Genomic DNA, 12,820 nt, shown 5'->3' with positions numbered 1-12,820 from the left:
CCGGGAAGGACTTCCCAAGAAGAGACATTTGAATGGGGGCCTTGTAGGAAGCATCCAATGACAGCCAGCGAAGAAGGGGGAGAAGGCTGTCACCATCTCCTCATTATGAGCTCCTTCTAATTAGTAGCTTCTGAGGCTTATCAAGGCTCATCTAGAAACTAAAACTAATAGGCAGTGAGGTTTTGTTTCATTTTGCCTCTTTCCTCCTATCTTCCAAGGGGGAAAACACATGAATTAAACAGTTATTTTGCCAGTAAATAGTATAATATGGATGCACCGAAATAAGGCTGTTTTATTCAGCATGGATAGCGCTAAATATTTAGGGAAATTTTTGTCCTGCAGCCTAGATCTTATTTTGTTATCATTCATCAGAAGCAGCAGGGGAAAGAGTCGAAGTGAAGCTTCTCTACAGATGCCTACTTGTTCTCCACACACCGTCAAAAATGCAAGAAAAGAAACTGCACCCTTCTGCTCCATCGCAGTGTAGACTCTCTCCTGCCCTCCCGGCTGGCCCAAAATGACAAAATAAAAAAAAAAAACACAGTTCATCTCACATGACTTTGGATAATGCTGGTTTCAAAATTCCTCATAGTTTAAAGGCCTTAGCGTTACAGGGTTAGGTCCTAGAAATGCTTGTAAAATTCCAATGCGATTCTTTAGTTGTGTTTGCTGTCTTTCCAATATTACCACACACCCCAAGAAAAACCGCACTCGTGAAAATAGATGCAGCAAATTTAAGTTTACTCGTGTTTCAAACAGGCTGATTTTTTTTTTTTATCCTGAATAAACACAGGCTATCATTTTAAGAGCAACAAATTGAGAGAGACAGAGAGAAAAAGAGGCCAGAACCCAGTAATACTGCTGAGTAGATCCTGACTCAGAAAGGGAAACATGCCGTCTGGTAAGGAAAATATGGAAACTAAACAGAGACAAGTCAACTTAAATTCAGGTTGATCCCACCAGCCATTGAAGTTCACTGAGAACCGTGAAACTTTGGCTTTTTCGTGTATTAACAGCGCTTTTGTGCCTTTGTTTTTCCATGTAGAGCAGCTGATAATGTGCCTTGCTCCTCACTGACTTTGCAGTCTCATTCTTTGCCACAGATATAATGGCCTGTTTGTTTTGCCACTGATGCACACTGGCCAAAGAATCAGACATTTGTTTTGCAGTGTTTGTTTTGAAGAAATCAGCTCTCGGTACATCTTCCCACTGCCCATAAAAACAGAAGCTTATCTGGGTGACAGGCACCCCAGGTAGCCTTCCATTTATCCACTACTATAGAAAATGAAATTGAAACATAATAAAAATTCATTTCAATCTAATGACTGAAGAGCCCGAATTAGAGACTACTCATAAAGATGTACACTTTTCTTAATTATAACGACATAACAGCAGTGTGAACCGGCCAAGACTATTTTATCTCATAATGACTCTTAAGAAGCGCTTATTAATGAAGAGATAAGAGTGATTTATAAGTAGTATTCCGGGTATTTACATCTAAATGAATAAATGAATGGTAATGAAATGCCTGAGAAGTTTGTGCTCGCAAGTAGGGTAAATATTCCCATTAGAATTACATGAAGACGGTTCATTTATTCAGCAAGCGCGCACCCTCTGCCCTGTTTTTCACAAGTAGTTCAAAGGTAACCTTTAGCCTAGTCTGGGGGTGGCTTCAGCTCACAAGGGAACTCTGATCGGCCGGTGGTGGCTGCCTGCCTGGAAACTTGTTTTGAGAAATTTTCGAGTGCCAAGTGTAGGCTCACAAGGGAAAGGCACTGGTATCAATTGGTCATGCCTGCCACGGATGAGGAAGGTGGGGAGAGGAGACCTGACTGACATCCATTTGCTAGTCTGGCATAGGCCCTTCCAAGGTGTTGCAAAGTTGGAATCCTCACAACCGTCCTCTCCGGATTAGACCGCAAGAAGATCGTAACTTGCATGCCACAGGTAACACTAAATTTCTGGGTGTCTCCAAAATCCAGCACTTGAAAGTTCTTTCTACAAGGGTGGTATCCATGGAACTGTCCTAACTCAATCAAACCGTAAGGGAAAAATTAAGTTGCCTTGACTAAAGGTAGCTATATAAAATGCACTTTTGTTTTTTCTAAGCTTGAGGAAACAAAATGATTTTACAACTCTCCTTTTCTCTCCTTGCTCCTGAAAGTGATATTAGGTGACCCAGGGTGGTAGGGGTGGGGGCTGTTAATAGGAATAAGCCCTGTGAGATGGGATTCTGATGTTTTGTTATAGTTTAATTTGTAGTCATTTCTCTCTCTGTTTTTGAAAGAAAGTGAACAAGTGCTTATGTCCCTCCACTAAAACAAGTCAGGAATTCAGGGCCAGATCCACAGAGCAGCACAATTTTCTTTGATTTCTAGGTTAAATAACAGATAATGAATAGAGCAGAAGAAGGGAACTAACTCTTTTAAAGCTCTTGCTATGTTCTAGGCACTTTGACAATTACTTTCAAAACATTAATTTTTTTTTTCTAATTTAATGTGCCCTGAGAGAGATGTATAATACTGCCTCATTTTACAGATTAAAAAAAAAAAACCTGAGGTTTAGAGCATTTAGACTGTTAGCTCAATATGGAACTTAAATTGCAACCAGCCTCTAAAACTGGCTGAAATTTCTGTTTGGAGTTCAAAGTTTAAACATAACCACTTATCCCAACTTTCAAACAGGACTTTGGCAGTAATATTTCAGGCATTGACTAATAAGAATTTTAGAGCTTTAGCATTTTGAGAGCCCTCAATCAATGTTGGTCACTATTATTTCTCTTTATCTGCCTATACATACACATATTCATATATATACATATATATTCATGGGCCAATGCCTGCTGAACTTCAAATGTTTATGGCGAACCCCTTTGCCTCATTATTTCAAAAAGAAAAATGTGAGTGCCTACTCTTTATGTTAGAAAATGATCTAAACCTCGAAAGGGGAAATTTTTATAGGAGGAAAAGACTGTAAAGTATACAATAAAATCAGCAGTGTGTATAAGGAACCAGAATATCATCCTGGCATTTTATACAGTATGTAAATTGCACTTCTAATCCAGGGGAAGTCTGCTTTGAGTTAAGCACTGTGAATAAACTCCTGTTTCTAAAATTCTCTGTCTCTGTCTTCTGGTGGGAGGGGGTAGTGGGGTTGGCGGTAGAGAGAGGTTTTTTTTTTTTTTTTTTAATCTGAGAAGGCTTTTTATTAGTTTCTTTTGCTGAATTTTTGACCCCGTAAGGAAAAAGAGAGCTGTTGTCCTGAGCCACAGCACGGGACAGGCTCTCCCCCAGACGGGCGTTTCCCTCCCGCAGACGGACACACATACCAGCTTCATGAGCTGGGTACAGCCAGCGTTATCGCGCAGCCAGTAGACTTTCTTAAGATGCTTATTGCTGTTCTGTAAATAGCACGGAGGCAGTCGTGAATCCGAATACTTATGGGGTCACAATGAGACTGACATTTGATAATCTGGGGAAGACAGTGTTGAGGAGCCTAAATAATGAAACTCGTAATTGGAAATCTTTCTTTTTGTGCAGGCTGACAGTCTCCAGACCAACCCTTTGAGCACCTATTGTCCACGTCTGAAATTTAATGAGATAGTGCATGCTGGAAGCACTTTATTCACTAGATAAAATTCTATGTAAATGACAGCTGATGATATTAATGAGAATAATTATATTGAGGCTTTTCACTAAGACATGAAGAGAGCTTTAAGATTGCCCACCGTGTCTTTTTTAAAAGGATGATTCATTAAAGACTGCCGTCTGCTTTATTCTGTTTTTTATGTTCACCGATATTAGGAGGAACAGGAACCTGAATCCTGGCTATATGTCAATACAGAAGCCTTCAGAGAACACGCTATTTGTTTTCCCTTTAAAATAGTTTGCTGCCCTGATTTTTAAAATTCCAAATTGTCTTTTGATTGGATTGTCTTTTGAAAGAGGGACCAGGAAAAGAGATTCATTCTAAGGTCTAGGACAGAAAACCTCTAGCTTTTCATTCTAGAAGAACGTGACTATGGTTATTCTCAGGGCTCTTAAGGAAGACATCATTTCTCTTGTATCTGTTTCTTGTTGATCAGTTGAAGTTAATGATACATTTTGGGATATGCATCTGTGAATTCAAATATAAAGTATCGTGGATTTTGAGGCAGTGGTGTTGCTTATATGAAAAATGTTTAGAACTCTAGATGTTTCCTTCAGTTCATTCATAAAGTCAGATACCTTTAAAAAGCAATTAACAATGCCCCCCTATATTTTAATCATGTTTTGATTTAGTGGCATTATTTTTGTTTTAAATAGTTTATAAGCAGTTTGATATTTTGGATCTGCTGACCGATTGCTCTGCTTGTAACTTTTACCCCCAAACCTAGGTGGACCCATACCTAGAACACATTTAGTTTCAATCAAAACATATATCGCAAATCCTTCATCACACTTTCTCAACCTAAAATATTCTATCATCAGGCAGTCTTGTTCTACTTTTAATGTTGCACTGGAAACAATGTTTCTTGGCAAATATTTCTTCCCATATTTATTACTCCTGGATTTAACATGTAATTATTTATTCTTTGCATAACAATTTACTACCCATAACATTTCATAATCATGTTTGACGCTCCTGTACATGGTTGAATAGCTTAGTTGATTAAAGCGTGAGACAGTGATTATGGGTCCCTGATACCGCAGACTCATGTTTCATTCCAAACCTTAGCTAGTCCTTCTAAAAATGCATGCTCCAAGTCCCCAAAGAGACCAAACTGTAGCCCAGTATCTTTAGCCATTTGAAACACAAAAACAATCTCTACGTTCACTGCTGCTATTAAGAAAAGTAAAATTCAGATACCTTTTTTTTCCTTAGAAACCCCTCTCTAAAAATCCTATTGAATCAAAGGAGATAATGAGACAGTGGAGCCATAGCCTAAATGTCATGCTTAAACTGTCTCATTTGGTGCCTTAGTGGTTAATTTTCCATTAGTTATGTCTTATTATTAGAAGTAATAACCAGCAGTTATAATGTAACATTTTTATTCCCAAGTTCTATGAAAAGTGCTATGCAAATTTTACTATTATTGGAAAGCTGCAATTTGCAAGCCATTGTCACTCTGTTCATTCTTTCCTTTAGTCTCTTTTCTTAAAAGTTGGCCAGCCCTTCTACCACCACCCACTCACTGTGAGTTTGAATTATTCAAATTATCATCAAGTTGTTGAAATACTAAACTGTATTTTACCTTGTGACTTATTTTTCAGTAACACTGATTATTATAATTTCTGCTGATCAACTTGGACAACAGACTACGATATATGATATGCTTATTATCTCATCTAACTGAGCAAAGTTCACAATCATGAAAGTATGTCCAGACATAGCAAAAGAATGTAATTTCCCGATCTTGCTACTTTCTAGCATTTGAGGCTGTTCAGGCTGGGAAGTGTACCTGCAGCTTATACATGATTGTCCCTAGATTTTCATAACATTTGACCTATTGTTCAGGAAGTGAGATGTTTGCAAGCATAAAAGCCCAGGGGGCATTTTTAGAATTTTTCTCTTACAATATTTTTTGTTTTGTTTTCTGGTAATAGAACATTTGCTTCCTAAAGAAAAAATATAAAATATTTATATCACACAAGAAGTGTTTGGATCTGATATTCTACATGGTTAGAAAACATGGTTATTAAGAGCTGCTTAATGTCCGATGATATGACGATACCATCATTTATTTAGCATTTCCTCTCACTTAACATTTGCGTTGTTTAAGCAAACTAATTGTTTGTTCTCATAAATCATGCAGTGATTAACATCCTAATACATAAATATTTAATCCCAGTGCCTGATTTTCTTCCTTCAGAATCTAGCTCTAGTGGTATTCCTGGGAACTGCTGTAGTTTTTGATCCAGTATATATTTGAGAATATTTTTCACTTTCTGGCAGGAACTAGGATATGATTGAGTGTATTTATTTGGAGTAATACATTTTTCACTGAAAATTCAGTAGAGATGTTTCTATTGACTTTTATTAGTGTTTTGTACTGCCCAAGAGAAGTCAGAAGCCAATGAGTTCATTTGTAGCTAACTCTTTTGGGGGGGCAGAAAGGCTAATAATTTTAGAAATCTCCCTTTATCTCCATAATTGCTAGGATGGTCACAGGCTTTTTGTTGCTTTGCCTCGAGCACCAAATTCTCTTTGGATCTTCTTTCTCAGTTCCTTTCTGAATCTCCCAAGGCTTTGTTACCTGTACCTTTTAAGTATCGCTCCTATTTCGTTTCTTTCTCTCTCTCTCTAAGGCATTAATAGTTCTTAGATTGGATCTTTGTTTTCCAACCTCTATAGCTGTCACTAGCTTTCTGATCATTTTCATCGTTTTCCTCTTTCAGCATGTTGTATGAATACGTCTGGTGTATCCTCCACCTCATTCATTGACCCATTTTGTACAGACAGAACTCTTCAGTGCATAAAATTAGGTTTTTTGGGCTTTTTTTAACCTGCTATTGAAATGTTGGTTTACTCAGATTCCTTTCTTACGTCAACCAACTACTATTTTTATTTCTGGATAGCTCTCAGTCCCTCTTAAGTTCAGTCTGTTGTCTTTTCTTCCCATCTTTCCTTTTTTAGTTCACATGTCCATGAAGAAAGCATGAATTTTACTCAGCTTTACTGAAAACACAAAGCAAGATGGCATCTTAATATTTCTCACCTTTTTATGATAAACCTTGAGTGTTCCATCTTGGTCTTCTTTTTAGTGTGAAAAATCTTTCCATTGGTCTCGTGTTGGATCTTCCTTTCAAGTCTAGTTTTTTTGCCTTTTTTTTTTTTTAATTCATTTATTCATCTTGAATGAAGTCTGCTCAGGCTTGGTCAGAGGGTGCCCGGTAGGGATATGTCATCTCTGCTCAGTTTCTTGTTATGAGGTTACTTCTGTGTACCCAACTTTGCCGTATACTCAGCCTGTATGCAAAGTATCCAACCTGGCCAAGCCTCACTGCTGTTGCTGTTTCTATAGCTCAAGGAAGTCAGATCATTGACCTGTTGTTTTTTGGTTTAATATAACTCCTGGGCAAAAGCTGGGTGTTTTCAGTATAACTAGTAGCAGCACAGACTTCAAAACATGTGGCTGATACACTTTCCTTGTTTCTAACCCTGCTGAAAGTTTTCTCTTTCCCCATTTCTTAAATCAACCTTTAGTTATTTTACTAGGGACTTTGCGGGGGACGTTAGATAGCTACTTGTGCTCAACTTGACACTGAACCAGAAGCTTCACGTCACCACCGATTGAAACCATAAAAGATCGAGCTTTTTGTTGTTCTTTTTTGTTTTCTTCGTATACATTGTTTTTTTAATTCTTCAAAAGATCTGCCTGCCTGTTACTGCTGAATGATTCACCTATATTTTCTTTTGCCGGTTTGTGGATTATCTTTTTTAATCAAATCAACATAAAATTTATTTTGAGGGAGGATACAAGTTTACAAATTTATTTTTTCTCTTCAATTTTTCTAAACCTCTTTCAATATGAATAAGGCATCTTTTCCCATGTGCAGTACTTAGCTTGAATCTTGAGTTCTTGGTGAACTGGGGTCTCTCTCAAGATACTTTTAGTCAATTTCATTGATTTAGCTATCTATTCCTTCATTAGTAACACACTGTTCTGATTGTTTTAGATTAATAGCATATGTATCTATCTACTAGTGCCAATTCCATATACTGTGATTCTTTTTCAGAAATTTCTCTTCTGTCATCTATTTCTTCTTCAGATAAATTTCAAAATCATTTTTAAGTTCTTTCCCATAATCATAATAACCTCTTCCAGCAACAAAAAATCCTTTTAATATTTTATTAAAATTATGTTGAATCTATGATTCTGTAAGATCTAATATTCTTAAATGATAAGAACACTAATCTAGAAATCTCTCTCAGTTTTATTCACTTATTACTTTATATCTCCAGATAGTTTGTTAATTTTTATATCTGTCTAAAACATTTTCAGTTATCATTATCCCCATTTGTTTTATGTAGCTATTATAAATGATATATTTTTATGTATTCTACGTGATTATTGCTGTGCTGGAGAACAAGAAGACTATTGGTTCCATTTAACTCTATTTAGTTATCTCATTTCTGGCAGCTCAACAGAACTCACTTTTTCCTAGTGAGAATTAAATTTAATTCTCTTGGATTTTCTAGGTATATAATCATATCATCTGAAGATAATGATGCCATTTTCTCTTCTTTTCCAATAGTTATGCCATATATTCCTGTTACATATTAGGGCATCGGCTGCACTGTTTCCTGACTGTTTGAAAATTTTGAACAACTGATCTTCTGAAACTTCTTAAAAGCAAATAGTTAGTGACAGATGTTTCTCTTTATTTTATATCCTGCTATGAATGCAGGCTTCCCCAGAGAATTTTCAACTAATAATGCAACCAGAAGTAGATATTTCATCTTGCTAACTGAAAGTTCAGACCCTTACACATCTCATAAATATTAGTTTTGATGTATTAAAAACACAGTTCAGGCTAGTACATTTAGACTGCACAAAAGTTTCCTGCTTTATAGAAAATATAACTGATATATGCATTTAAAATAAAGACAATCATGTTTTTTTGTTTTGTCCCATTTATCCATCTATTCATTTATCTACTCAACAGATGTTTATTGAATCTTGTAATTAAAGAAAAGAAATGTAAACTACTCATCCCAACCATAGGGAATCTCAGCTTAGACTTATTAGGGATATATAGTTCTGTTCATAGTAGTGTACCCTCAAAAGTTCATGACTTGATTAAATGATATCAAGTGGAAACAATAAGTTCATGTTATATTATAAAGATTCCTTATGAGTTAAAACTTCATGTTTTTCAGATAGAAACACCTCTGACACCTGAGTAAAAGCTACCATCACTTGTGGATCTCGTTCCTTTGTTACCAAGGAAATTAAATGTATTCCAAGTTTACTAGTTTTCACTCTCATTAGAAAAAATCCTTAAGCTAACCATCCCTTTAAGGAATAATGATGCACAAAATTTTCTTTTTACAATTACATTGTACTTCTTTTCATACTTATTACAGAAATTATCAGATAAGTGTTTTTTTTTAAGAAGTTTACATTCTAGAAAATGTGCTAGATTTTTTTCTTAGGGGTTTTCCAATGTAATTTTTTCAAGCATATAGAATTTTGGTTGATAAATGTTGCTGAGTAAGAAGCATTTAGATATCTAGATTAAAATGTTGTAACACTGAATCATTTCTAAATTTGTTAACATTTATGATTTCTCTTTGAAAATAAATCACAATTCACACCTAGAAATCTGAAAAGAAAATTCCAATTTTTGAAGCATGATGAATTACATTATGATTGGAAAGGAAGGCTTTTAGCAAATATCAGGAGTAAGTAGCTGATGAAAATTTTGGTTATAAAAGTTTAAGATAAAAACTAACATTATTAACTTACTCTAACTTATCTCTATAATAGCCTCTGAAAAACATATGCTTCTATTTTGAAAATACTTTTTCAGTCTAAACATTTGATTTAAACTTACATTTTGACTTCTTTTGCCCCATTCTATCATGTTTAATTCTTATACGTGTGGGGATATAAAATGATCTTCAATTCCAAATCTGCGTTTTCATTACCATATTATCCTTAGTCATAATGTAAATTCCTAAGAAAAGTAGTTAATTTGATGGATTTCTTAAAACAAGATTGTCTCTTGTCCAAGTGAGCAAATTGCAATGGAAATGCAATGGACACCACTTTTCAGCGACATGAACAGTCCAAGTGCTTTTGACCGGCTCTGATGTAGTATATTCATTGGTACATTAGATTGCCTAACCCCAAATGTATCACTAAGTCCAGAGTACACCCCCATGATCATTTTAGGCAAGTGAATGGCCTGAAGAAGCATTCTTTTCTTTGAGGAGTGTTAGTGATTCAGATGAAATCTTTAGCTGCAATGAACTTTGTGTTCCTGCTGCAGTTAACAAACCAAACCCCACTGGATCACAGGTCCCTAAAGATTGCTCTCACTACTAGGCAAGAAACACAGTCCCTAGATGTTAAAAGTAGAAGCATCAGCCCAGGAGACCCTGTCCTTCCGTATTTCTCAAGTTTTTCCATGGAGGCATCATGATAGCAGAGGAGAGAGGAGTTGGTCTCCTGAGGCTTAGAAGGGCTGACGGAACAGGTCTCCTTATTTATTTGAAGTCTTCTAAATCTTGTCTTCTCTGTGTGTGTGTGAGTTGCTCAGTCATGTCAACTCTTTGCAACCCCATTCATTGTCTGTAGCCTAACAGGCTCCTCTGTCTGTTGGATTTTCTAGGCAAGAATACTGGAGCTGATAGCCATTCCCTTCTCCAGGGGATCTTCCCAACCCAGGGATTGAACCCGAGTCTCCTGCATTCCTTGCAGGCAGATTCTTTACCATCTGAGCCACCAGGGAAGCCTGTATATGTATGTTCTAATATTTAAAAATAACTTTAAATGACTCACCCCTTTTACCCCCAAACTTTTAAAGTAAAATTGATATTTCCATAAACTATACTACGTGTTGACCTTTGGCCTCGTAGCTGCTCACACCCCAGTTTGCAAACCACTGCTTGGTCGTTTTTTTATGACTGAGTAAACTCACCCCCAAATCTCCTGGCTCACATGTCACTGTGCAAAAGCTCTTCTGACTCCCAGCCCTACCCATTTTCTAACAATTAGGCAATTAGGCTACTCCCAAAGGGCAGGCAAGTACATTTCAGAGACTCTTTTTATACTTTTCCACTTTGGAAAAAGAGATGCTTGTTGCCCTTTCCTTCTAGAAGCTGCCTGGAACCTGATGAACTAGCTGTGTTTTGGGTGGGTAGTGAGGAGAGCTGAGCTAATTACCCACAGTTGGTCCATACTCTACCCAGGGACTTGTGCATTCAATCACTCCATCGTCTTTCTGACGCATGGTAAGCAGAGTGCTTCTCTTTCTGAAGGTCACCTTTGGGTAACCTAAAGCATCCACTTAAGTAAGAGGGCTTCCCAGGTGGTGCTAGCCGTAAAGAAGTCGCCTGCCAATGCAGGAGCCTCAGGAGATGCAGGTCCGATTCCTGGGTCGGGAAGATCCCCTGGAGCAGGGCATGGCAACCCATTCCAGTATTCTTGCCTGGAGAATTCCATGGACTGAGGAGCCTGATGGGCTACATGCAGTCCATGAGGTTGCAAAGAGTCGGACAGAACTGGAGCGACTTAGCAGCAGCAGTAGCAGCAAGACAAGCGAGAGGGAACCCTTCAAACTGCTGGCCTGGGGCCAGGGATCTTTTTTATCAGCTTGCTTTGGACATATCGGAACTACCATTTGAGAAGCTAGATGAGACCTGGGAATAGCTGTTAGAACTGACGAGGAGTTATAGGGCCAGGCCCAGGGAAGAGCCTGGAGCCAGGCTTAATAAATGTTTGCTGCTGCTGAGTCATTCTTCCTGGGAAAAGCGGTGCAGACAGGCTCGTCTCTGGCCAGTGCTGCAGGATTGCCACTGGCCTTCACCGAAGTTTCCAGCATCAGTGGCCATCTTCCCACCATCGCTCAGGAAGGACCCTGGGAATGAAATCCTGACACTGGTGTCCTGCATTCAGGCTTCCAAATGCTTTCATGGACAGCTGATCGGTAGAGTCTTGGCAACAAAGGAATGGGGCAAAGGAAGTCTGCATTTTAAAGACTGGCTCAGGGGCATGTGGTTGTGTAAGCTGCAGTGTCTTTGACTCTCAGCATCGTGGATTTGGGTAAACCATCCGTGTCTCCCTTAGATGCACACTGATGTTCAGTCCTGAGAAAGACATTCTGATTGCTGCCAGGAAGACCCATTGCAATGAGCAAAACCCCATTTACATCTACACATAAAGTTTTATTGTCATCATAAAAATTATTTCCAATTTCATCTGTTAGAAAGAGCCTGCATTAGGAAAATAATATTTTAATTGTAAAAGCTTTACTTCATGGTCAAGTTGCTTTTTTATACATAGTGTTAATGACCAGAAAAAAGATCTGGGGTACTGGAATAGGCAAAGACTGTTAAGTGGGTACTCATGGGATGATCTGCATATCAGAGAAGGTATTATTCAGACTCCACCTTTTTTTTTTTTCCTCTCTCTTATTTTATCTTGTCACATTTGGTTTGATTCAAAGCCATTGGTTCTCTTTGAGAAGGAGGTCAGACTGGTTTCAGGAATAACCAGCGTTAGAAGAGCAATTGAAGCATGCACATGGGAACGCAGGTGATAGAATCATTTTGAAAAATAATGAACAGGTAACTTGAGAGCTTGTCGTGAGGGTGGTATCACAGGTTATACCAGGTTATTAATTTTCCGACTCAGCAGTACACCTCTTAAAAAAACACCTAAAGGGAAATGGACCTGTTTTGGAAAGAAATGCAAGGGCAGAGAAGAACTGAGGAACTGAGGGAAGTCCACAGCTTGGGTAGATCTGGGAAAGCAAAGCTGCTGCTGCTAAGTCACTTCAGTCGTGTCCGACTCTGTGTGACCCCGCAGACGGCAGCCCACCAGGCTCCGCCGTCCCTGGGATTCTCCAGGCAAGAACACTGGAGTGGGCTGCCATTTCCTTCTGCAATGAAGGAAAGTGAAACGTGAAAGTGAAGTCGCTCAGTCGTGGCTCCTCCGTCCGTGGGATTTTCCAGGCAAGAGTACTGGAGTGGGGTGCCATTGCCTTCTCCAAAAGCAAAACTACTTACATTTAAATAAAAACTGTATGCCTGGAAAATAATGTGCAAAATATGTAGTTAAGAGAGCAATGATTAGTGTTCATACATTGAAACAGATGCCTAAGGAGTTCTT

The 12,820-nt window shown here is 38.0% G+C and overlaps 1 protein-coding gene across 10 annotated transcripts in view; it reads left to right on the top strand.

Annotated features, from left to right (window-relative positions):
• Positions 1-12,820, top strand: part of MBNL2 (muscleblind like splicing regulator 2) — a 164,285-nt gene that overhangs the window by 22,602 nt on the left and 128,863 nt on the right. The window contains exon 1 of one of the 10 annotated variants that reach the window (XM_070471494.1): positions 1,784-1,947. The exons of the other annotated variants lie outside the window; for them this stretch is intronic. The gene's annotated coding sequence lies outside the window, so the exon portion shown is untranslated. Of the gene's footprint in view, positions 1-1,783; positions 1,948-12,820 lie in introns of those variants that run through there. 10 annotated transcript variants of the gene reach the window in all.

This window comes from Odocoileus virginianus, chromosome 8, assembly GCF_023699985.2.
Source record: "Odocoileus virginianus isolate 20LAN1187 ecotype Illinois chromosome 8, Ovbor_1.2, whole genome shotgun sequence".
Classification (NCBI taxonomy): Eukaryota; Metazoa; Chordata; class Mammalia; order Artiodactyla; family Cervidae; genus Odocoileus; species Odocoileus virginianus.
The sequence above is the reverse complement of the archived record's forward strand: the minus strand, read 5'-3'. Positions and strand labels throughout refer to the sequence as shown.